Source organism: Gossypium hirsutum, chromosome A03, assembly GCF_007990345.1.
Source record: "Gossypium hirsutum isolate 1008001.06 chromosome A03, Gossypium_hirsutum_v2.1, whole genome shotgun sequence".
Classification (NCBI taxonomy): Eukaryota; Viridiplantae; Streptophyta; class Magnoliopsida; order Malvales; family Malvaceae; genus Gossypium; species Gossypium hirsutum.
This window is the reverse complement of record NC_053426.1, coordinates 82388698-82412009: the sequence shown is the minus strand read 5'-3', so window position 1 is coordinate 82412009 and position 23312 is coordinate 82388698. Positions and strand designations below refer to the sequence as shown.

Here is a 23312-nt window from a genome sequence, read left to right as displayed (position 1 = left end):
AGTGACAATAAAGAATAAATATCCGTTACCGCGTATTGATGATTTGTTTGATCAACTAAAGGGAGCCTCAGTGTTTTCAAAGATAGATTTGAGATCGGGTTATTATTAGTTGCGAATTAGAGATTCGGATATACCCAAAACTGCTTTCAGAACGAGATACGGTCACTACGAATTCTTAGTGATGCCGTTTGGGCTCACTAATGCCCCCACGGTATTTATGGATTTGATGAATCGGATCTTCAGACCGTATTTGGATCGGTTTGTAGTTGTGTTTATCGATGATATTTTGGTCTATTCGAGAAATGAAACCGATCATGCTGAACACCTGTGATTAGTGTTGCAAATTTTACGGGATAAGCAGTTCTATGCTAAGTTCAGTAAGTGTGAGTTCTGGTTAAGAGAGGTTAGCTTCTTGGGTCATGTGGTATCTGCATCGAGTATTCGAGTTGATCCGAACAAAATTTCGGCCATACTTAACTGGAAGCCTCTGAGAAATATTACTGAAGTTCAGAGCTTTTTGGGACTTGCCAGTTACTACAGACGCTTTGTAAAGGGTTTCTCGATGATAGCCACACCAATGACGAAACTACTTCAGAAGGATGTTAAGTTTGAATGGACAGAAAAGTGTCAGAAAAGTTTCGATCAACTGAAAACTTGTTTGACTGAAGCTCCAGTACTAGTGCAGCCCGAATCAGGCAAAGAGTTTGTCATTTATAGTGATGCATCCCTACTTGGGTTGGGTTGCGTATTGATGCAAGAGGGTCGAGTTGTAGCTTATGCGTCGAGACAACTGAAGCCACATGAGAAAAATTATCCGACCCATGATCTTGAACTAGCTGCCATCGTGTTCGCTTTGAAAATATGGCGACATTACTTATTTGGTGAAAAGTGCCATGTATATTCGGATCACAAAAGTCTCAAATATTTGATGACTCAAAGAGACTTGAATCTGCGACAAATACGTTGGCTCGAGTTGTTGAAAGATTATGAGCTTGTCATTGACTATCACCCGGGAAAGGCTAATGTGGTTGCGGATGCCTTAAGTCGTAAATCACTATTTGCTTTACGAGCGATGAATGTACACTTGTCTATTCTATCCGACAAGGTGTTAGTGGCAGAATTAAAGGCCAAACCATTGTTGATTCATCAAATTCATGAAGCTCAGAAAGTCGATGATGAACTGGTTGCAAAACGGGCTGAATGTGTTTCGAATATGGAATCAGAGTTTCAAATTGATGATGACGATTGTTTGAGGTTCAGAAGTCGTTTGTGTGTTCCAAGAAATTCAGAAGGTGTGTAAATAATGAGGTAGTCCGAGTTGAGTCTACTGACTTGAATAGGTTGCCAACTATAATATCATCGATGTTGGCTCAGAAATATGTAAGAAAGGGGTGTGAAGCATACCTTGCGTATGTACTTGATGACAAAGAGTTCAAAAAGAAGCCTGAATCTGTGCCAGTGGTTTGTGAATACCCGGATGTTTTTCCCAAAGAATTACCAGGTTTACCACCTGTTCAGGAGGTAGAGTTTGGTATTGAGCTTGTACCTGGGACTACACCGATTTCGATAGCTCTGTATCGTATGGCACCAACAGAATTAAAGGAATTGAAAGCTCAGTTGCAAGAGTTGACGGATAGAGGTTTCGCTCGACCAAGTTTCTCACCTTAGGGTGCACCAGTATTGTTTGTGAAAAAGAAGGACGGAACCATGAGGTTGCGCATCGACTATCGTCAGCTGACTAAGGTGACAATAAAGAATAAATATCCGATACCGCGCATTGACGATTTGTTTGATCAACTAAAGGGAGCCTCAGTGTTTTCAAAGATAGATTTGAGATCGGGTTATTATCAGTTGCGAATTCGAGATTCGGATATACCCAAAACAGCTTTCAGAACGAGATACGGTCACTACGAGTTCTTAGTGATGCCGTTTGGGCTCACCAATGCCCCTGCGGTATTTATGGATCTGATGAATCGGGTCTTTAGACAGTATCTGGACCGGTTTGTAGTTGTGTTTATTGATGACATCTTGGTCTACTCAAGAGATGAAACCAAGCATGCTGAGCACCTGAGATTAGTGTTGCAGATTTTACGAGATAAGTAATTATATGCTAAGTTCAGTAAGTGTGAGTTCTGGTTAAGAGAGGTAAGCTTCTTGGGTCATGTGGTATCTGCATCGGGTATTCGAGTTGATCAGAGCAAAATCTCAGCCATACTTACTGACTATCACCCGGGAAAGGCTAATGTGGTTGTGGATGCCTTAAGTCGTAAATCACTGTTTGCTTTACGAGCGATGAATGTACACTTGTCTGTTCTATCCGACAATGTGTTAGTAGTAGAATTAAAAGCTAGACCATTGTTGATTCATCAAATTCGTGAAGCTCAGAAAGTCGATGATGAATTGGTTGCAAAACGGGCTGAATGTGTTTCGGATAGGGAGTCAAAGTTTCAAATTGATGACGACATTGTTTGAGGTTCAGAAGTCGTTTGTGTGTTCCAAGAAATTCAGAACTTATTTCAATGATTTTGAACGAAGCTCATAGTAGCCGAATGTCAATTCACCCGGGGAGCACGAAAATGTACAACGATTTGAGACGTCAATTTTGGTGGCATGGTATGAGACGAGACATTTCCGATTTTGTTTCGAAGTGTTTAATATGCCAACAAGTGAAAGCGGAACATCAAGTGCCTACGGGTTTACTCCAGCCGATCATGATACCTGAATGGAAATGGGATCGAGTCACGATGGATTTTGTGTCTGGGTTGCCATTGTCGACAAGTAAGAAAGATGCGATTTGGGTTGTTGTTGATAGACGACTAAGTCGGCTCATTTTATTTCCGTACGTACGGATTATTCACTGGATAAACTAGCTGAATTGTATGTTTCTCAGATTGTGAGATTACACGGGGTACCCATTTCTATTGTGTCGGATAGAGATCCGAGATTCACCTCGCGATTTTTGAAGAAATTGCAAGAAGCTTTGGGTACCAAGTTGCATTTTAGCACCGCTTTTCATCCCCAAACCGATGGTCAATCCGAGCGGATAATTCAGATACTCGAGGATATGTTGAGATGCTGCATCCTTGAGTTTAGTGGTTCATGGGAACGGTATCTACCTTTGATTGAGTTCGCTTACAACAATAGTTTTCAGTCAAGCATTAAGATGGCGCCTTACGAGGCTTTGTACAGTCGAAAATGCCGTACACCATTGTTTTGGACCGAGCTCGGTGAAAGTAAAATTTTCGGAGTTGATTTGATTAAAGATGCTGAGCAGAAAGTAAAAATAATTCGTGAAAGTCTGCAGGCAGCATCAGATCGTCAGAAGTCGTACGCGGATTTGAAACGAAAAGACATTAAGTATCAGGTGGGAGATAAAGTGTTTCTTAAAGTTTAACCTCAGAAAAAGATACTCAGATTTGGCCGTAAGGGCAAATTGAGTCCGAGATTCATTGGGCCATATGAAATCTCCGAACGAGTTGGTCCAGTTGCATATAGGTTGCTTTTACCCCCTGAACATGAAAAGATCCACAACGTTTTTCATGTTTCGATGCTTCGACGTTACAGATCTGATCCTTCGCACATAATAAGTCCCTCCGAGGTTGAAATTCAAGCCGATATGAGGTATGAAGAAGAACCAATTCGTATCCTAGCTCGTGAAGTGAAAGAGTTGCGAAACAAAAAGGTTCCTTTAGTAAAAGTGTTATGGCTCAAACACGTGAAGTGAAAGAGTTGCGAAACAAAAAGCTACTTGGGAACCCGAGAACTCTATGAAAGAACGATACCCAAACTTATTTACCGGTAAGATTTTCGGGGACGAAAATTTCTTAAGTGGGGGAGAGTTGTGACAGCCCTAAAGTGACCCTAGTCGGAAAGCGGTTTCGGGACCGCTAAACCGAGCCACCAAATTATTTGAATACGACAATTATTGTCTAAAATATGTGAATATGAATGTGTGAAAGTTTTAAGCTTCGATTTAGTTAATTGTATGTGAATTTAGTTAATAGGACTTATGTGTGACACTTTCGAAATGTGATAGGTTAATCTATAAGGATCTATTAGTGCATGTAATCAAAAGGGTGGACTTGCATGTCAATTTCCCCACTTAAGTAGTAGTGGCCGGCCATGACAATGAGGGTGGACAAAATGTGATGGGTAAAACATGTCATAAACATGTTGTGTTAATGCTTTATGTTAGAAATGATAAAATAAGGAGCATGGTAATAAAATAATGAAAAGGAAAATGATGAAGAAAAAAAAAAGAAAAAGTTCTCATGTTGTTGAACTTGGCCGAATAGAAGAAAGAAAAAGAAAGGAAAGAGCTTGGAGAAAATCGGCTATGGTGGTTCACTAGGCTAAGGTATGTTGATGTTGTTCCATGAGATTCATGTATATTTTTAGTTGTTAGCTTGAGTTCTACCTAGCCCATGGTTTAAATCTTTGCTATGAGATGGAGATGATATTCGGCCATGGGTGTTGTCTTCTTGGTTGGTGTTTGATGTTGTGGTGATGAGGCATGAAGATGAGCTAAGTTTCGGCTAAGGTGGACTTGTGTTGATGTCATTTGCATGCTAAGTGTGAAGCTTTGTAGTGATACATGTGATGGTGATTGATGACTCTTGGATTTTCTTTTTAGCATTTTTGAGTTAGACACTAAGTTCTTTGTTTAACCCATGACCAAAATTGAAATGGTATGGTGTCTTGATGCATTCGGCCATGGTAGGAAGTAGATGAGAATTGGTAGTAAGGTGAAGTGCAAATGTTAGTATTTGATTACTAGTGTATATATGTGTATTAGCCGAGTTTTGAACTTGAAACAAAATGGTATGTAGTCAATACAAGTAACCATATTTGTAGGAAGTATTAAGCATATAATCGGCCTCAACATAGACATGCATATTCGGCCACATGAGGTAGATTGGTGTTGCATGTATTCGGTTAGAGGCAAGCATATTGATGCTTTTATCTTGGCTTAGATAATCGGCTAAAAGAGAGTGTGGGCTAATATGTTGAGTTGATTCATGATTTCATATATATGTGACTCTAATGTCTAATGTATATATGGGTTAAGTACCTTGAGTTTCTCTTTTGATGTTCAAATGATTAAATCAATTTATTTGTTAAATTAAGCTCAAGAGCAAAGGGGAACTAAATCCGATAAAGGGAAGGAAAAAGTGATCGAATAGCCGTCGAAATCGTTCGACAACATCCGAGGTAAGTTTTCTAGTAACGAAACTTAGTTTACGATTTGATTAAGTCATGACGTATAATCATAACAAATATACGGTGATATAATGATTCTACTTGAATTATATGTTGAGTTAATTAGTCTATACGTATGATGGGTAGCCGTATGTGCATAGAGATCATGTCACAAAGCAAACCAAATCATGCTGTTTGTATGTGGCTATTGAGCCGAAAATGGGAATGCTTAATAATTGAATTGTGTTTGAATTCTAGTTATGAAAATGAAATAAAGATGTGTCATGATTTACTGATATGTGCATGAATATTCGGATGATAATGGGGCTAAGTCCCGAAGGCATTTGTGCTAGTGACTAATTTCGGGCTAAGTCCCGAAGGCATTTGTGCGAGTTACTATATCCGGGCTAAGTCCCGAAGGCATTTGTGCGAACTACTATATCCGGGCTAAGTCCCGAAGGCATTTGAGTGAGTAGCTATATCCGGTTAAATCCCGAAGGTACTTGGTTTGGGAATGAGCGATCTTGCTGTAATAATTTCAATTAATATGCTCGTAAAATCCCAACGATGAGGTATGTTTCGTATATGCATTGGATTAGTTGATTCCTTTTAAATAGTATTCGCTCAGTCGATTAATGAGCTTCCGACTTTTGGTTAAGTTGATCTCTTATGTATGAGTATAAGGGTTGGTAATGTGAAGTAGGTATGATTTTGAGAATGTGTGTATATGAAATTATCCGTTTAGTCATATGAATGCTATACTTCAATTGTGCCTAATTTCATTGCTCAAAACTTACTAAGCATTAAATGCTTATTCCGTTTCTTTGATTCTCTATTTTATAGATTTTGGTTCGTCAACTATCGGACTCGGGATTGTCGAAGTCGAATTCGTCCACACTATCAAAGCCCTTTTGGTACACTTTTGGTTGAACTCTGAAAATGGCATGTATAGGACTACCCTTTTTGTTGTTGGTCATGTACCCTTTGGTTTTGTATAAATTTGGATAGCCATGCGAAAATGGCTTATATATACTTTGAGCATAGCATTATAATCGTTTTGTATGTTGTTCATTGAGAGGTATGGAAATGTTTGGTAACGATTAGCCATTGGAATGGTTAATCATGATCATTTTGGTGCTTTGTATGACAAATTCTAGTCGATTCATGGAAAACCATGAAATAGGTAAAGTTTACCTTAAAAACAGATGCTAACAGCAGCAGTGGTGTGGATTTAAAATATCACTAAAAATAGTAGGAATGGAATTAAATAGTGAATAAATTATGTAATCGAACCTTGATGAATCTACTTTGATATGGAAGAAACGAAACGATCATATGAGTCGTATTTTAGGATATATTTAAGTTTTCGTGTAACAGGGCCAGAGCGATTTCTGGATCCCTTGATCTGACTTTGTAAATTCACTATAAATTAACCAGAGATAATTAGAAGTCATGCTATATATGTATAGATTCCTTTTTGAGTATAGTTTCTTTAGAAACAAACGCCATAAGTAATGAAGCCCTGTACAGGAAGATATATAAGTCATAATGTATGAAGGTCAGAGCAGTCGAACCCTGAAACAGGGTAGAATTTAACTAATAAACTGTACTAATTGGCTTGACCAAAAATTCTAGAAAAAAATTTGTATATGGATATATGAGTCTAGTTTCAGGTAAAATTTACGAAACTGGTTTTCGAGTTTTTCAACTCAAGATATGATTTTTAAGGTAACAGTGACGCAGTTAGCCAGCTTGTCTGGAAATTTTTAAAATGGACTGTGAAAATAAATGAAATAAGTCCGTAAATACCTCGTGTTCGACTCCGGCAACGGTCTCGGGTACGGGGTGTTACAGTATGAATGTGGTTATGGTCTATTAGTTGCTCAAATGGTTAATTGATTGTGGAGTATAAATGCTTGAGAAATGCCTTGTTGAAACATGATTTTAGATGTTGTGTTGGTTATTTATAGGGTAAGTTGTGTATGTGTAAATTATGGTAAATAAGCCATATTGTTGATATTGTTTTAGCAGGTATTTGGCTAAGTAAATGGTAGTGATTTGAGATTTGGAATAGATGAAATTAATATGGTATGTATTGTGCATGATTTGGGATTGATTTGGCTACCCTTTGTGTATGAAAATGGTATATTTTGCATTGTGTAGGTACATTGATGTTAGGGTGGCAAATTGGCCTTGCAAATGGCCTATTTTTGTTCACATGGGTAGAGACACGGGCGTGTGTGTAACACCCCATACCCGAGACCGTTGCCGGAGTCGAACACGAGATGTTAACGGGCTTAATTCATTACTTAAATAGCTCATACAATTTGTTTTAAAATTTTCTAGACAAGCTGGCTAACTGCGTTGCAGTCGCTTTAAAAATCATATCTCGAGTTCCGAAACTTAAAATCTAATTCTGTAAATTTTTCCTGAAACTAGACTCATATATATATCTAATAAAATTTTTATAAAATTTTTGGTCAGGCCAATTAGTACAGTTTATTAGTTAAAGTCTCCCCTGTTTCAGGGTTTGACTACTCTGACCTCTGTGCATTACGAATCAGATATCTCCCTGTACAGGGCTTCAATGCCTATGCCGTTTATCTCTAATAAAACTAGACTCAATAATGAGTCTGTAAATATAAAGCATTACTTCTAATTATCGTTTTAAAATTTATGGTGAATTTCCAAAGTCAGAATAGGGATCCAGAAATCGCTCTGGCCCTGTTTCACAAAAATTTAAATATCTCATAAAATATAGCTCATATAGTTGTTTTGTTTCTTCCATATGAAAATATACTCATCAAGATTCGATTACATAATTTATTCATTATTTAATTCAATTTCTAATATTTTTAGTGATTTTTAAAATTCACATCACTACTGCTGTCTGAATCTATTTTTTTTTGGTAAATTTTACCTATTTCATAGTTTCCATGGATTAACTAGTAATTTGACATACATAACACCAAATATGATCATGATTAGCCATTCCAATGGCTAATCATTACCCAGCATTTTCATACTTCTCAATAACCATATCATAAGTGTAACACCAAAAATGATCAGCCATGACATACGGCATAATAATCAAATAGACTTAGACTATTACTGAACCAAAACCGAATTTGAACCTAAGATTAAAGTCATTTTCAATGCATGAAATGCTTACCACAAACATCATCCATTCGTAGTACTGATCACTTTAACTAAAACGAATTTAAACCACTATCAATCATAACCAAATTATCAAGACCAAACTTACTAAACCTTATAACTAAGCACCCATAAGACCAAATCCAAACTTAACATTTAAGCCATATTCACATGGCTAAAAGTATACATATCAAAGTTCAAACAAAACATAATAGCCTATACATGCCGAAATGTTCTCTTAGACCAACTAAGAAGAAGGTACCAAAAAGTTGCGAGCTGGTGTGATGACTTCGACGATGGTCCCGAGCACACAAAATGGGTCAAAGAAACCTAAATAAGTAACAAGTAAACACACCAAATGAGTATATAACTCAGTAAGTCATAAGCATTACACTACCGTCCATTAATAAAAGATCATAGAGAAAACAAATAATGCAAGATCAATTACTCCATCCATACCGAACTATGCTATAATTTCTTATATTTTCGGTTCAATCTCATGCCAAGTCCTACAATCAAATCAAATACCAAAACAACCCAATTGATTTAGATTCATTTCCTCACAGCACGGAACAATGATGCACTAGGTAAATTTATACATACACATCACATGTCTCAAATTCGATATTTTAGTTAATAGTTCTATCACTTAGTTCCTTCATGCACCTTTTATATTATCAACCGTATTTGCACACATAGTGCTAATTACACTCGCACACATAGTGCCATAGTAAACTGCACACATAGTGCATTGGATTTTCTCTCATGCTTCAACATCCAAATCGGCACACCTAGTGCCACTTAATTCCGCACACATAGTGCCATATGTCAACTCATTATGATAAGGCAATTTACTTAATTCAAATAGCACATATGGTTACATTAATAAATAGGAAAATCACTCCAAAAGAATATCTAACAAAAGGAATTCTTTTATGATTCACTAATATTATTTATATACAAGCTAATCAACCTTACAAAAATGCTTAAGGACTTACCTTAGGTCGGATGAAGTGATTCCCAATCAACTACTCAATATTCTTTGCTTTGCCTTTGCTTGATTCCCCTCCTTTGGATTCTTGAGCTTCATTAATCCCTTAAGTTGACCGAATGCTTTTTAACCATTTTTCTTTCCTTCTTCCTTTATGTTCGGTTTTGCAAGGAGAAGATGACACTCTCCCACCTTCCATTTCTTATTAATTTATTTTTCTATTTAGATTATTTTATCATTTACCATTATAAAATTGTATTTAACTTGACTTAATGGAGGATCATCATCACATGGCCGGCCACTTCATGAATTAAGGGCATTTTGACATGCAAATCCATACTTTCTCACCTTGTTATTATTTAATCCTTTCAATTTATCTATCATCTTTTCTAAATTTCTCAACTAAGTCCTTTCATGAAAATCCACATTCCTAAGGCTAATTTTAAACCTTTATTATTTCCACACATGCACTACCACATTTAATATATGCAATTAAAATTAAAATAAATTTTTGTGACTCGATTTTGTGGTCCCGAAACCACATTCCGACTAGGGTCTGATTAAGACTGTCATAGCTCTCCCCCACATAAGGAATTTTCGTCCCTGAAAATCTTACCAGCGAATAAGTTAGGATATCGATCCTTCATAGTGTCTTCAAGTTCCCAAGTAGCTTCTTCGACCCCATGTTTAAGCCACAGTACTTTCACTAATGAGATTTTCTTATTTCATAGTTCCTTTACCTCACGAGCCAAAATACAAACTGGTTCTTCTTCGTAACTCAAATCATATCGAATTTCAACCTCTGATGGATTAATTATATGCGATGGATCGGATCTATAACGTCGAAGCATCGAAACATGAAAAACGTTGTGAATCTTTTCAAGTTCAGGGGGTAAAATCAATCGGTATGCAACTGGCCCAATTCGTTTAGATATTTCATACGGCCTGATGAACCTCGGACTCAATTTGCCCTTACGGCCAAATCTGAGCACTTTTTTCCAATGTGAGACTTTAAGAAACACTTTGTCTCCAACCTGATATTCAATGTCTTTTCTTTTTAAATCCGCATACGACTTTTGACGATCCGAAGCAGCTTTCAAACTTTCACGGATCACTTTTACTTTCCGCTCAGCATCTTTAATCAAATCAACCCCAAAGATTCTACTTTCACTAAGTTCGGTCCAAAACAACGGTGTACGGCATTTACGACCGTACAAAGCCTCATAAGGTGCCATTTTAATGCTTGATTGAAAACTGTTGTTGTAAGCGAATTCAATCAAAGGCAAATACCTTTCCCATGAACCACAAAACTCTAAGATACAACATCTCAACATGTCCTCGAGTATCTAAATTATCCGCTCGGATTGACCATCAGTCTGGGGATGAAAAGCGGTGCTAAAATGCAACTTGGTACCCAATGCTTCTTGCAATTTCTTCCAAAATCGTGATGTGAATCTCGGGTCTCTATCCGACACAATAGAAATAGGTACTCCATGTAATCAAACAATTTGGGAGACATATAATTCTGCCAATTTATCGAGCGAGAAATTTGTACGAACAGGGATAAAATGGGCAGATTTCGTCAATCTATCAGCAATAACCCAAATTGAGTCCTTCTTACCGTGCGTCAATGGTAAACCAGATACAAAATCCATCGTGACTCGATCCCATTTCCATTCGGGTATCATGATCGGCTGAAGTAACCCTGAAGGTACTTGATGTTCCGCTTTCACTTGTTGACATATCAAACACTTCGAAACAAAGTCAGAAATGTCTCGTTTCATACCAGGCCACCAAAACTGACGTTTCAGATCGTTGTACATTTTCGTACTACCCGGGTAGATTGACATGTGGCTACTATGAGCCTCGCTTAAAATCAAAGAAATAAGTTCTGAATTTCTTGGAACACACAGTCGACTTCTGAACCTCAAACAATCGTCATCATCAATTTTAAACTCTGATTCCACATTTGAAACACTTTCAACTCGTTTAGCAACCAATTCATCGTCGACTTTCTGGGATTCACGTATTTGATGAATCAATAATGGTTTGGCCTTTAATTCTGCTACCAACACATTATCGGGTGAAACAGACAGGTGTACATTCATTGCTCGCAAAACAAACAGTGATTTGTGACTTAAGGCATCGGCAACCACGTTAGCCTTTCCCGGGTGATAGTCGATGACAAGCTCATAATCTTTCAACAACTCGAGCCAATGTCTTTGCCGCAGATTCAAATCTCTTTGAGTCATCAAGTATTTGAGGCTTTTATGATCCGAATATATATGACACCTCTCTCCAAACAAGTAGTGTCGCCAAATTTTCAAATCGAAAACAATGGCAGCTAATTCAAGATCATTGGTTGGATAGTTTTTCTCATGTGGTTTCAATTGTCTCGACGCGTAAGCTACTACTCGACCTTCTTGCATCAACACGCAACCCAGCCCAACCAAAGATGCATCACTGTAAATGACAAACTCTTTACCGGATTCAGGCTGCACAAGCACTGGAGCTTCAGTCAAATAAGTTTTCAACTGATCGAAACTTTTCTGACATTTTTCTGACCATTCAAACCTAACATCTTTCTGAAGTAGTCTCGTTATTGGTGTGGCTATCATCGAGAAACCCTTTACAAATCGTCTGTAGTAACCAGCAAGCCCCAAAAAGCTCCTAACTTCAGTAACATTCCTCGGAGGCTTCCAATCAATTATGGCCGAAATTTTGTTCGGATCAACTCGAATACGCGATGAGGATACCACATGTCCCAAAAGGCTAACTTCTTTCAACCAGAACTCACATTTACTGAATTTCGCATATAACAGCTTGTTTCGTAAAATCTGTAATACTAATTTCAGGTGCTCAGCATGTTCAGATTCATCGTGCGAATAAATCAAGATGTCATCTATAAACACCACCACAAACTGATCCAAATACTGTCTAAAGATTCGATTCATCAAGTCCATAAATACCGCAGGGGCATTAGTGAGCCCAAATGGCATCACTAAGAACTCGTAGTAGCCATATCTCGTTCTGAAGGCAGTTTTAGGTATGTCTGATTCTCGAACACGCAACTGATAGTAACCCGATCTCAAATCTATCTTTGAAAATACCGAGGCTCCCTTTAGCTGATCAAACAAATCATCAGTACGTGGTAACGGATATTTATTCTTTATTGTCACTTTGTTCAATTGACGATAGTCGATGTACATTCTCATGGTTCCGTCTTTCTTTTTCACAAACAATACTGGTGCACCCCAAGGTGAGAAACTCGGTCGAGCGAAACCTCTATCCGTCAACTCTTGTAACTGAGTTTTCAATTCCTTCAATTCCGTTGGTGCCATACGATGTGGAGCTATCAAAATTGGTGTGGTACCAGGAACAAGCTCGATGTCGAATTCTACTTCTCGAACGGGTGGTAATCCTGGTAACTCCTCAGGAAAAACATCTGAATACTCACAAACCACTGGTACTGATTCAATTTTCTTTTCTAACTCTTTGTTATCAAGTACATACGCAAGATATGCTTCACTCTCCTTTCTAATATATTTCTGAGCGATCATCGAGGATATTATTGCTGGCACTCTGTTCAAGTCAGTAGACTCAACTCGGACCATCTCATTATTTGCACACCTCAAATCAATAGTCTTTCTTTTGCAATTTACAACTGCATCATGTACGGTTAACCAATCCATCCTGAGGATAACATCAAATTCATCAAACAGTAAAAGCATCAAATCAGCCGGAAAACAGGAATCTCGGATTATCAGGGGCCATTTCTTACACACTTTGTCAACAAGTACATATCGACCCAGGGGATTCGACACTCGAATTACGAACTCAGTAGACTCAACAGGTAGAGTCTTACTGGATGCTAAAGTCTCACATACATAAGAATGAGTAGAGCCAGGGTCAATCAATGCAATCACATCAGTATTAAAAAGAGTGAAAGTACCAGTGATAACATTAGGGGAGGATGCCTCCTCTCGTGCGCGGATGGCATAAGCTCTGGCAGGAGCACGAGTCTCAGATCGAACAGTCGTATCAGAAGTCCCTCGCTGACTACCACCCCTACCTCCTGTGTTTCTCGGTGGTCTACCTCTAGTCGCTGTACCACTCGATCTCGCACCTTGTATCTTATTTTTCTTGTCAGATTCCGTGCAATCTCGAATGAAATGGTCCCTCGAACCGCATCTATAACAGGCTCTGTTGATAGACTTACCCCAACATTCACCTACATGTCGTCTTCCACATTGTGGACATTCAGGTTTTTCTTGTCGATTGTTACCAACACTAGCAACCGAAGTAGCTTGAGAGTTCGTTGATGGTCACTCCCTAATAGAAATTCCTGCAGTCGTCTTCGATTTATTAGTATCGTCTCTGAATTTCTTTCCAACCGAGAAAGAAGTTTTACCCGCCGATCTTTTACGAAAGTCTCTGGCTTCAGAGTCAGCTTTCTTTTTCTCCTTTCCAAGCTCTTCAGCCTTGCAAGTCCGTTCAACTAGTGTTACAAATTCTTTTATTTCTAAAATACCCACCAGTAGCTTTAAATCTTCATTCAATCCTTCTTCGAATCTTTTACACATGGCGACTTCATCAGCTACACACTCCCGAGCATATCGACTGAGTCTTACAAACTGACATTCGTATTCAGATACTGTCAAACGACCTTGTTTGAGCTCCAAGAATTCTTTACGCTTTTGATCCATGAATCGTTGACTAATATACTTCTTACGAAACTCCGCTTGAAAGAAATCCCAAGTAACTCGTTCCTTCGGAACAATAGAAATCAGGGTTCTCCACCAATAGTAGGCCGAGTCCCGTAGTAAGGATATGGCACACTTTAAACATTCGTCAAGTGTGCAAGACAGTTCTTCAAAAACACGAATGGTGTTATCAAGCCAAAACTCAACCCTTTCAGCATCATCAGTAGCTGTGGCTCAGAATTCCTCGGCCCCGCGCTTTCTAATCAAATTCACAGGAGGTTTACTCGGCCTCAACGGATCAGTATTTGCTGGTATTATAGGCACCTGAGGCGGATTATTTAAATTTGGAAATGGTTGAGCAGCCGGGTTGGTTCGGGCATATTGTGCGACCCACTCATTCATCATGGTAAATAAGGCTTGTTTTGCCCCATCATCTTGATTATTCGCGGATGATTGAGGTTCAACAGGCGGTGTCCCTTGCACAGGAGCAGCCACTACACTTTCAACGTCATCCGCTAAGGTTCTCTCTAGATTGGGTTCCATTTACTAATCAAAACAATAATTTCGACCGTCAGAAGTCATCACACTATCAAATACTAACATTAAGGCATGTATAGCTAGACTCATAAGCGCTATGGTAGTCTTAGAATCGACTAAACCATAGCTCTGATACCAATAAAATGTAACACCCCATACCCAAGACCGTTTCCGGAGTCGAACACGAGGTGTTAACGGGCTTAATTCATTACTTAAACAGCTCATACAATTTGTTTTAAAATTTTCTAGACAAGCTGGCTAACTGCATCGCAGTCACTTTAAAAATCATATCTCGAGTTCCGAAACTCAAAATCCAATTCCGTAAATTTTTCCTGAAACTAGACTCATATATATATCTAATAAAGTTTATTAGTTAAAGTCTCCCCTATTTCAGGGTTTGACTACTCTGACCTTTGTGCATTACGAATCAGATATCTCCTTGTACAGGGATTCAATGCCTATGCCGTTTGTCTCTAATAAAACTAGACTCAATAACGAGTCTGTACATATAAAGCATGACTTCTAATTATCTTTGTAAAATTTATGGTGAATTTCCAAAGTCAGAACAGGGGATCCAGAAATCGCTCTGGCCCTGTTTCACAATAATTTAAACATCTCATAAAATATAGCTCATATAGTTGTTTCGTTTCTTCCATATGAAAATATACTCATCAAGCTTCGATTACATAATTTATTCATTATTTAATTTCATTTCTACTATTTTTAGTGATTTTTCAAATTCACATCACTACTGCTGTCTGAATCTATTTTTTTGGTAAATTTTACCTGTTTCATGGTTTCCATGGATTAACTAGTAATTTGACATACATAACACCAAATATGATCATGATTAGCCACTCCAATGGCTAATCATTACCCAGCTTTTCCATACTACTCAAGAACCATATCATAAGTGTAACACCAAAAATGATCAGCCATGACATACGGCATAATAATCAAATAGACTTAGACTATTACTGAACCAAAACTGAATTTGAACCTAAGATTAAAGTCATTTTCAATGCATGAAATGCTTACCACAAACATCATCCATTCGTAGTACTGACCACTTTAACTAAAACGAATTTAAACCACTATCAATCATAACCAAATTATCAAGACCAAACTTACTAAACCTTATAACTAAGCACCCATAAGACCAAATCCAAACTTAACATTTAAGCCATATTCGCATGGCTAAAAGTATATAAGATGTACATTGCCCTCAATGTACAAAGAAAGATATTAGAGTATAAAAATAAGATAGGGTGAGGAGTGAAACTTCCTGTATTAAGAACGGATGATATCCTTGGATTGGCGAGATCGAGTATTGGAGATACTTTGGATGGCAAGCTGGATTCTAAATGTAAGCCGTTGTTTTTTCTTTTTCTTCTTTTTTTTTTTGAAAAGGAGAACAAATGAATCTTAAAAACTTAATAAAAGAAAAATAAAATAAAATAATTAGTCAATTTTTTTAAGTGGCACGACCATAGCACACGCCCTTGTGGGCCGTGGCTCGGCCGTGTTTGTCGCGAATTAAAATGTCATCACACAGTCTTATTGCATGCCCATGTGTCTAGGTTGTGTCGCTGCGTGATCGTATTGTACGACCGTGTCTGGCGTGATTCGCTTCTTCCAAGGTTGTGTAGGTTTTTGAACGCCTATGTTACTTCGATAGTGTTGTCCACGGGTGCTAGACACGGGCGTGTCTCACGTCTATGTTTATTCGGTAGATTCGACCAAGGCCATTTCGTACGGTCGTGGCATTTTATCGCAGCCCGTGTCCAGGGAAATCTTTTACCCTATTTTTTCATGGTCGTATCGCACGGCCGTGTTTCCTTCCATGTTGGTCACACGGCCTTAAGCACGGCCATGTGATCGGCCGTATGGAGTTGGGAACTTGTGCTTCAAAAACCCTGTGAGTGACCTAAATGTTTAAAACTTGAATTTAAAATAATTTAAAATTGTTAGTTCTCAGGTTGCTTCCCGAGAAGCGCTTGTTTATAGTCTAAGCTCGACTGTTACCTTGTTGGTATATTCAGGGCAATTTGTGGAGTCGTAGCTCCTCTCCATCGACTTTAAAATTCTCACCATTATAAAGTTTGAGACGGTGTCCATTTACTTTGAAAGTACCGTATGATGGGTGACTTACCTCTATTGTGCCATATGGATGAACAGATTGAATTACGAAGGGTCCTGACCATCGTGATTTTAGTTTCCTAGGAAACAATTTGAGTCTTGAGTTGTATAGTAAGACGAGATCTCCAACTTCAAATTGTTGTCGTTGCTTTAAACGAACGTCAGGGTGCTACTTTGTTGCTTCCTTGTATAGGCGTGAATTTTCATATGCATTGGCTCGCCATTCATGTAGCTCGTTCAGCTACATCAACCTATTTTTTCTCCAAGTTCGGGATCAAGGTTTAGAAATTTAATAGCCCAAAAAGCTTTATGCTGTAGTTCGAATGGTAGATGACAACTTTTTCCATAAACAAGTCTGTAAGGTGATGTCCCTGTAGGAGTCTTAAAAGTAGTTCTATAAGCCCATAAGGCATCGTCTACTTTTGTTGCCCAGTCTTTTCTGTTTGATTCTATTGTTTTTTCAAGAATCCATTTGAGTTCTCGGTTTGCTACTTCAACTTGTCCATTAGTTTGAGGATGGTATGGGGTGGCTGTTCTATGATGAACTTCGTATTTCTTAAGGGTTTTTTCAAATTGGGTATTACAAAAATGAGTGCCCCTGTCACTGATAATTGCTCTAGATGTTCCCAATCTCGAGAAGAGTTTTTTAAGGAAATGTACTACCACTCTAGCATCATTAGTAGGTAGAGCTTGGGCTTCTACCCATTTGGACATGTAGTCAACTGCTACTAAGATGTATTGATTTTTGAATGAACTGGGGAATGGGCCCATGAAATTGATACCCCAAACGTTAAATATTGCACAAGAAAGCATATAGTTTTGAGGAATTTCATCACGTTTAGATATGTTACCTGTCCGTTGGCATTTGTCACATAAAGTAACATACCTGATAGCGTCTTTGAATAACGAAGGCCAATAAAAACCTGATTCAAGTATTTTGTGTGCGCTCTTAGTGCCACTATAGTGTCCTCCGGTTGGCCCTGAGTGGGAATGTTCCAATATTTTTTGATATTTTTGATCCTGTAACGCATCTTCTGATGACTTGATCTACACATCTACGAAATAGAAATGGATCGTCCCAAAAGTAGTTTTTCACATCATTAAAGAATTGCTTATTTTGCTGGTGTGTTAACCCTTTTGGGATAATGTTAGCAGCTAAAAAATTTGCGATGTCCGCAAACCAAGGTACCTCGGAGTTAAATATAGCAAAAAATTGTTCTTCAGGGAACGAATCATTTATTTCCACGTCATCTAGTTCCCTGGTATTGGATTTCTCGAGCCTGGATAGATGATCAGCGGCGAGATTTTCAGCTCCTTTCTTGTCCTAAATTTCCAAGTCAAATTTCTGCAATAGGAGAATCCATCGAATGAGTCGAGGTTTTGCATCGGTTTTAGTTAAAAGGTTGTGAAGGGCAAAATGGTCAGTGTAAACAACAACTTTAGACAATATGAGATGTGATCGAAATTTATCAAATGCAAAAACCACAGCTAGCAACTCTTTTTCCATAGTAGTATAGTTTTCTTGTGCAACTGTTAAGGTTTTGCTGGCGTAATAGATAGGTTGAAAATGCTTGTCTCTTTGCTGTCCCAATACTGCACCTACTGCAAAATCACTCGCATCACACATTAGTTCAAATGGAAAGTTCCAATCAGGTGCAATTATGATTGGAGCATTAATTAATTTATCCTTTAAAGTATTAAATGCTTCTAAACATTCCTGATCGAAGTTAAAAGGTATAACTATTTCTAGCAATTTAGTCAAAGGCTTAGCTATTTCAGAAAAATCCTTAATAAATCTTCTATAAAAACCAGCATGTCCTAAAAAGCTTCTAATAGCCTTAACTGAACTAGGGGGTGGTAATTTTTTGATTGTTTCTATTTTAGATTTATCAACCTCAATCCCTTTTCTAGAAATTTTATGGCCTAATACAATACCTTCTTGAACCATGAAGTGACATTTCTCCTAGTTAAGCACAAGGTTTGTTTCCTCACATCTTACTAAAACTCATTTTAAATTTTTAAGGCAGTGATGGAAAGAGTTACCGAATATCGAAAAATCATCCATGAAGACTTCCATGATATCTTCCACGAGTTCGTCAAATATGGCTATCATACAGTGCTGAAAAGTGGTAGGAGCATTACATAATCCAAAAGGCATTCTACGATAAGCGAACATACCATATGGGCATGTGAATGTCGTTTTTTCTTGATCTTCATGAGCTATTAGGATTTGGAAGTAACCAGAGAGTCCATCTAGAAAGCAGTAATACATGTGTCCAAATAATCTGTCTAACATTTGGTCAATGAATGGTAAGGGGAAGTGATCTTTTCTTGTGGCGTCATTCAGTTTCCTATAGTCTATGCAAACTCTCCACCCTGTAACTGTTCTTGTTGGGATTAATTCATTCTTCCCGTTAGTCACAACCGTCATGCCTCCTTTCTTAGGGACAACCTGCACTGGACTTACCCAAGAACTGTCAGAAGTAGGATAAATAATTCCAGCATCTAGAAGTTTAATTACCTCGACTTTTACAACTTCCTTCATGTTGTGGTTCAGATGTCTTTGAGCTTGCACACACGATTTGTTTTCATCTTCCATCAAAATTTTGTGGGTGCAAAAAGAAGGGTTGATTCCTTTAATGTAAAAAATTTCCCACACTATGGCCTTCTTATGTTCTTTTAATACTTGGATTAATTCCTTTTTCTCCTTGGGTTGCAAATTAGAAGCAATAATAACTGGTAATATAGAATTATTTCCAAGGAATGCGTATTCTAAATGGTTTGGTAATTGTTTAAGTTCCAGTTTGGGAGACTCCTCAATAGAGGGTTTTTGCTTAAGTTCATCATTTATCTTAATACCCTCATATTCTACTTGTCTTGACGAATGGTCATTAGGTTCCTCACCTGTCTCCTCGTCTTAAGCTGGATACGGTTTCGTCGTCTCCTCTTATATAATTTCCTGAAAAGAGTCTTGAGTAATATGATCAATAGAGTCAATGAAATAACATGAATCATTCTGTTCCCTAGAGAATCTCAAAGCATTGTAAATTTTAAAGATCATCTCCTCGTCACCTATTCTAAGTACAAATTTACCGTCACCCACGTCAATCACAACTCTTGTAGTGGCAAGGAATGAGCGCCCTAAAATTAAAGGTACTTCCACATCTTCATCCATGTCAAGCACAACAAAATCAACAGGGAATATAAATTTATCTACTTTTACGAGTACGTCTTCTATAATACCCCTAGGATATTTAACAGATCTATTGGCTAATTAAATACTCATCCTAGTAGGTTTAGGTTCCCCAAGACCAAGTTGTTTAAACATTTTATATGGAATCAAATTAATACTAGCGCCTAAATCAGCTAGTGTTTTTTTAACATTCAGATTAGCAATTAAACAAGGGATAGAAAAACTTCCTGGATCTTTTAGTTTGGTTGGCAGCTTATTTTAGAGTATGAGGGAGCACTCCTCATTGAGTTCTACTATAGATAAGTCCTCGAGCTTCCTTTTATTTGTTAGAAGCTCCTTCAAAAATTTTGCGTAGGTAGGCATCTGCGAGATGGCTTCAACAAAAGGTAAGTTGATATGTAATTGCTTAAAAAGTTCAAGAACTTACCGAATTGTGCATCAATGCGATCTTTTTTTAATTTTGTTGGATATGGAACCGGTGGTGTATATTCCTCTGGCACTGGTTTGTCACTATTTTCGAGTTTTTCTTTCCTCCTTTGCTTTCCACGGCTTCTTGTGCTAACTTCTTTTCAAATTTCGCTAACACTTTCCCACTCCTTAGTGTAACTGCTTTGACATGCTCTCTTGATTTGGTATTACTAAGTAAATTTCCTAGTGGTCTTTCCGAGATTAGTTTGGAAAGCTGGCTTATCTAAGTTTTGAGTCCTTGGATCGATGCTTGTTGATTCTGAAGTGCTATCTCGGTGTTCTGAAAATGGGTTTCTGACACTGATATGAACTTTGAGAGCATCTCTTCAAGATTTGGCTTCTTTTCCTTTTGGTAGGGTGGTTGTTGGTAGCCCGGAGGATGTTGTGGCTTCTGATTCCCTTGACCACCCCAGGAGAAATTTGGGTGGTTCCTCCAACCTGCATTATAAGTATTATTGTATGGGTTATTTTGAGATCGAAAGTTGTTGTTACCCATATAGTTGACTTGTTCCTCTTCAGCTGTAGGATTGAAGGATTGATATTCTGTATGTACACCTCCTCCACTTGAGTCACACCTCATTACTGGATGTACCTATGTAGAAACAAGTAAACCATCAATCTTTTTATTAAGGAGTTCTACCTAATTTGACAGTATAGTAACTGAGTCGACGTTATAAACACCGGTCGTTTTTGTTGGCTTTGTCCTTGTGACTTGCCACTGATAATTATTCAGTGACATTTCTTCAATGAATTCATAACCCTCCTCAGGTGTTTTGTTGTTGATGGTTCCTCCAGCAGTTGCGTCAACCATTTGCCGAGTCGAGGGATTCAGACCATTGTAAAATGTTTGTACTTGAAGCCAAAGCTGTAACCCATGGTGAGGGCACCTTCACAATAGATCCTTGTATCTCTCCCATGCATCGTAGAGTGTTTCTAAGTCCATCTGCACAAAAGAAGAAATATCATTACGTAACTTAGCTGTTTTAGCCGGTGGAAAATATTTTAGTAGAAATTTTTCGGTCATTTGTTCCCAAGTAGTAATTGACCCTCGTGGTAACGAGTTTAACCACTGTTTAGCTTTGTTCCTTAATGAAAAAAGAAATAATCAAAGATGAATGGCATCATCAGAAATGCCATTGATTTTAAATGTATCGCAAAATTCCAGAAAGTTTGCTAAGTGAGCATTGGGATGTTCATCCTACAAACTATCAAACTGAACAAACTGCTGTATCATTTGAATTGTGTTAGGTTTCAGTTCAAAACTATTTGCAGCTACAGCCAATCTAACTATGCTAGATTTAGTTCCTGTTAGAGAAGGTTTAGCATAATCATACATAGTATGTGGAGCAAGATTTTGATTAGCCACAATTGCAGGAGGTAGCTGATTGCCTTGGTTTTCAGCCATCTCTTCGGTTGGGGGTTGAGTATCGTCTTCTTGCTCGTTCTTTGTGTATCATAAGCTTCGTCCTTATTTCTCTTTGGTTTCTACGAACTGTGCGATCGATTTTTTCGTCAAAAAGTAATGGTCCTGACGGGTTTCTTCTAGTCATAAACAAGGAAAACCTGCCAAGAGAAAGAAAAAGTAAATTAATTAGTAATAATTAAATTGCAAGAAAAAAAATGGCTAAAGTAATAAAAATTAAGTGTTCCTAATATTTTAGGTCCCCGGCAACGGCGCCAAAAACTTGATCGCGTGATTCGTAACAAGTAATAAATATTTATAATGAAGATCAAACCTAGATTAACTATTATCACGATGAAAAGGCAAGCGCACCTATCGAACAATAGTATAGTAATGGCAAGGCCGGGATATGTACCCAATGGAACTAAAGGTATTAGTAATGACTGTCTTTTTATTATATAGCCTAAGAATGAAAGGGGTTTTATTTGTTTTATTTAACTAATTATCTAAACTAAGAACGCACAGATGAAAGAATTGGGGAATTACTTTTAGGAAAATCGATTGACTTGGGACAATACCTAAGGAAAAATCCACCTAGACTTTACTTGTTATTCTGGCTCCGAATCAGATGATTTATTCATTCAACTTGATCCATAGAGATCCCTAAGTTATGTTATTGTCCCTATTCAAGACTAATAACGTCTAATCCCTAGATTAAATAACCGAGACTTTTCTCTAATTACCACTCTAGGGTTGCATTAACTCGATCTATGGATCCCCTTATTAGGTTTCACCTTCTTCTAGAAAAATCTTGTCACCCTATTTCTAGGCGCGCAATCAACGCCGCTTAATTATGACAAATGTACTCTTAGACAGGGTCTATTCCTCCTCTGAATAAGAGAGTGTCTTGGATCAGTATCCTGGGATATCAAAACAAGAATTAAGAGCACATAATTAAGAACAAGTCAAATATTTATCATACGATTCAGAAAATAATAACAAGATTCATCTTAGGTTTCATTCCCCTTAGGTATTTAAGGGATTTAGTTCATAACTAAATAAGAAAATATCTCCGAAGAATAAAGAATACAAAACATAAAGAAAACCCAAAACTCCTGAAGGGAAATTGAGGAGATATCTTCAGTCTTGATGATAAATTCGCCTTCCGAGATGGATTAATCGGCTTCCTTAGAGTAATTCCTTACCCCCCCTCTCCGTCTCCCTTTTCTTCCTCCTCAGGGTGTATTTATAGGCTTTGGAATGCCTAGAAGCCCTCAAAATTAGCCTTTTTCGAATTGGACTCAACTTGGGCTCGGCAGGGACACGCTCATGGGACACACCTGTGTTTGATTACTTCAGGCTGTGCTTGAGCCTGCTAAATTGACACGGCTGTGTAATCTGCCCATGTAAGGAGGTCCAGGCCATGTTGATTTCGTACTTTGGCCCATTTTCTCCATTTTTGGCCCGTTTCTCATTCCTTTCGCCTCCTATGCTCTCCTAAGTATAAAACATGAAATTAAAGCA

The 23312-nt window shown here is 37.9% G+C and overlaps 1 non-coding gene across 1 annotated transcript; it reads left to right on the top strand.

The window, feature by feature from the left end:
- The first annotated feature begins 21255 nt into the window (after window positions 1-21255).
- LOC121227275 (small nucleolar RNA R71) lies at window positions 21256-21362 on the top strand. Its single transcript, XR_005924907.1, has one exon. It is a non-coding gene; the product is annotated as a small nucleolar RNA R71 (small nucleolar RNA).
- Window positions 21363-23312: the final 1950 nt, after the last annotated feature.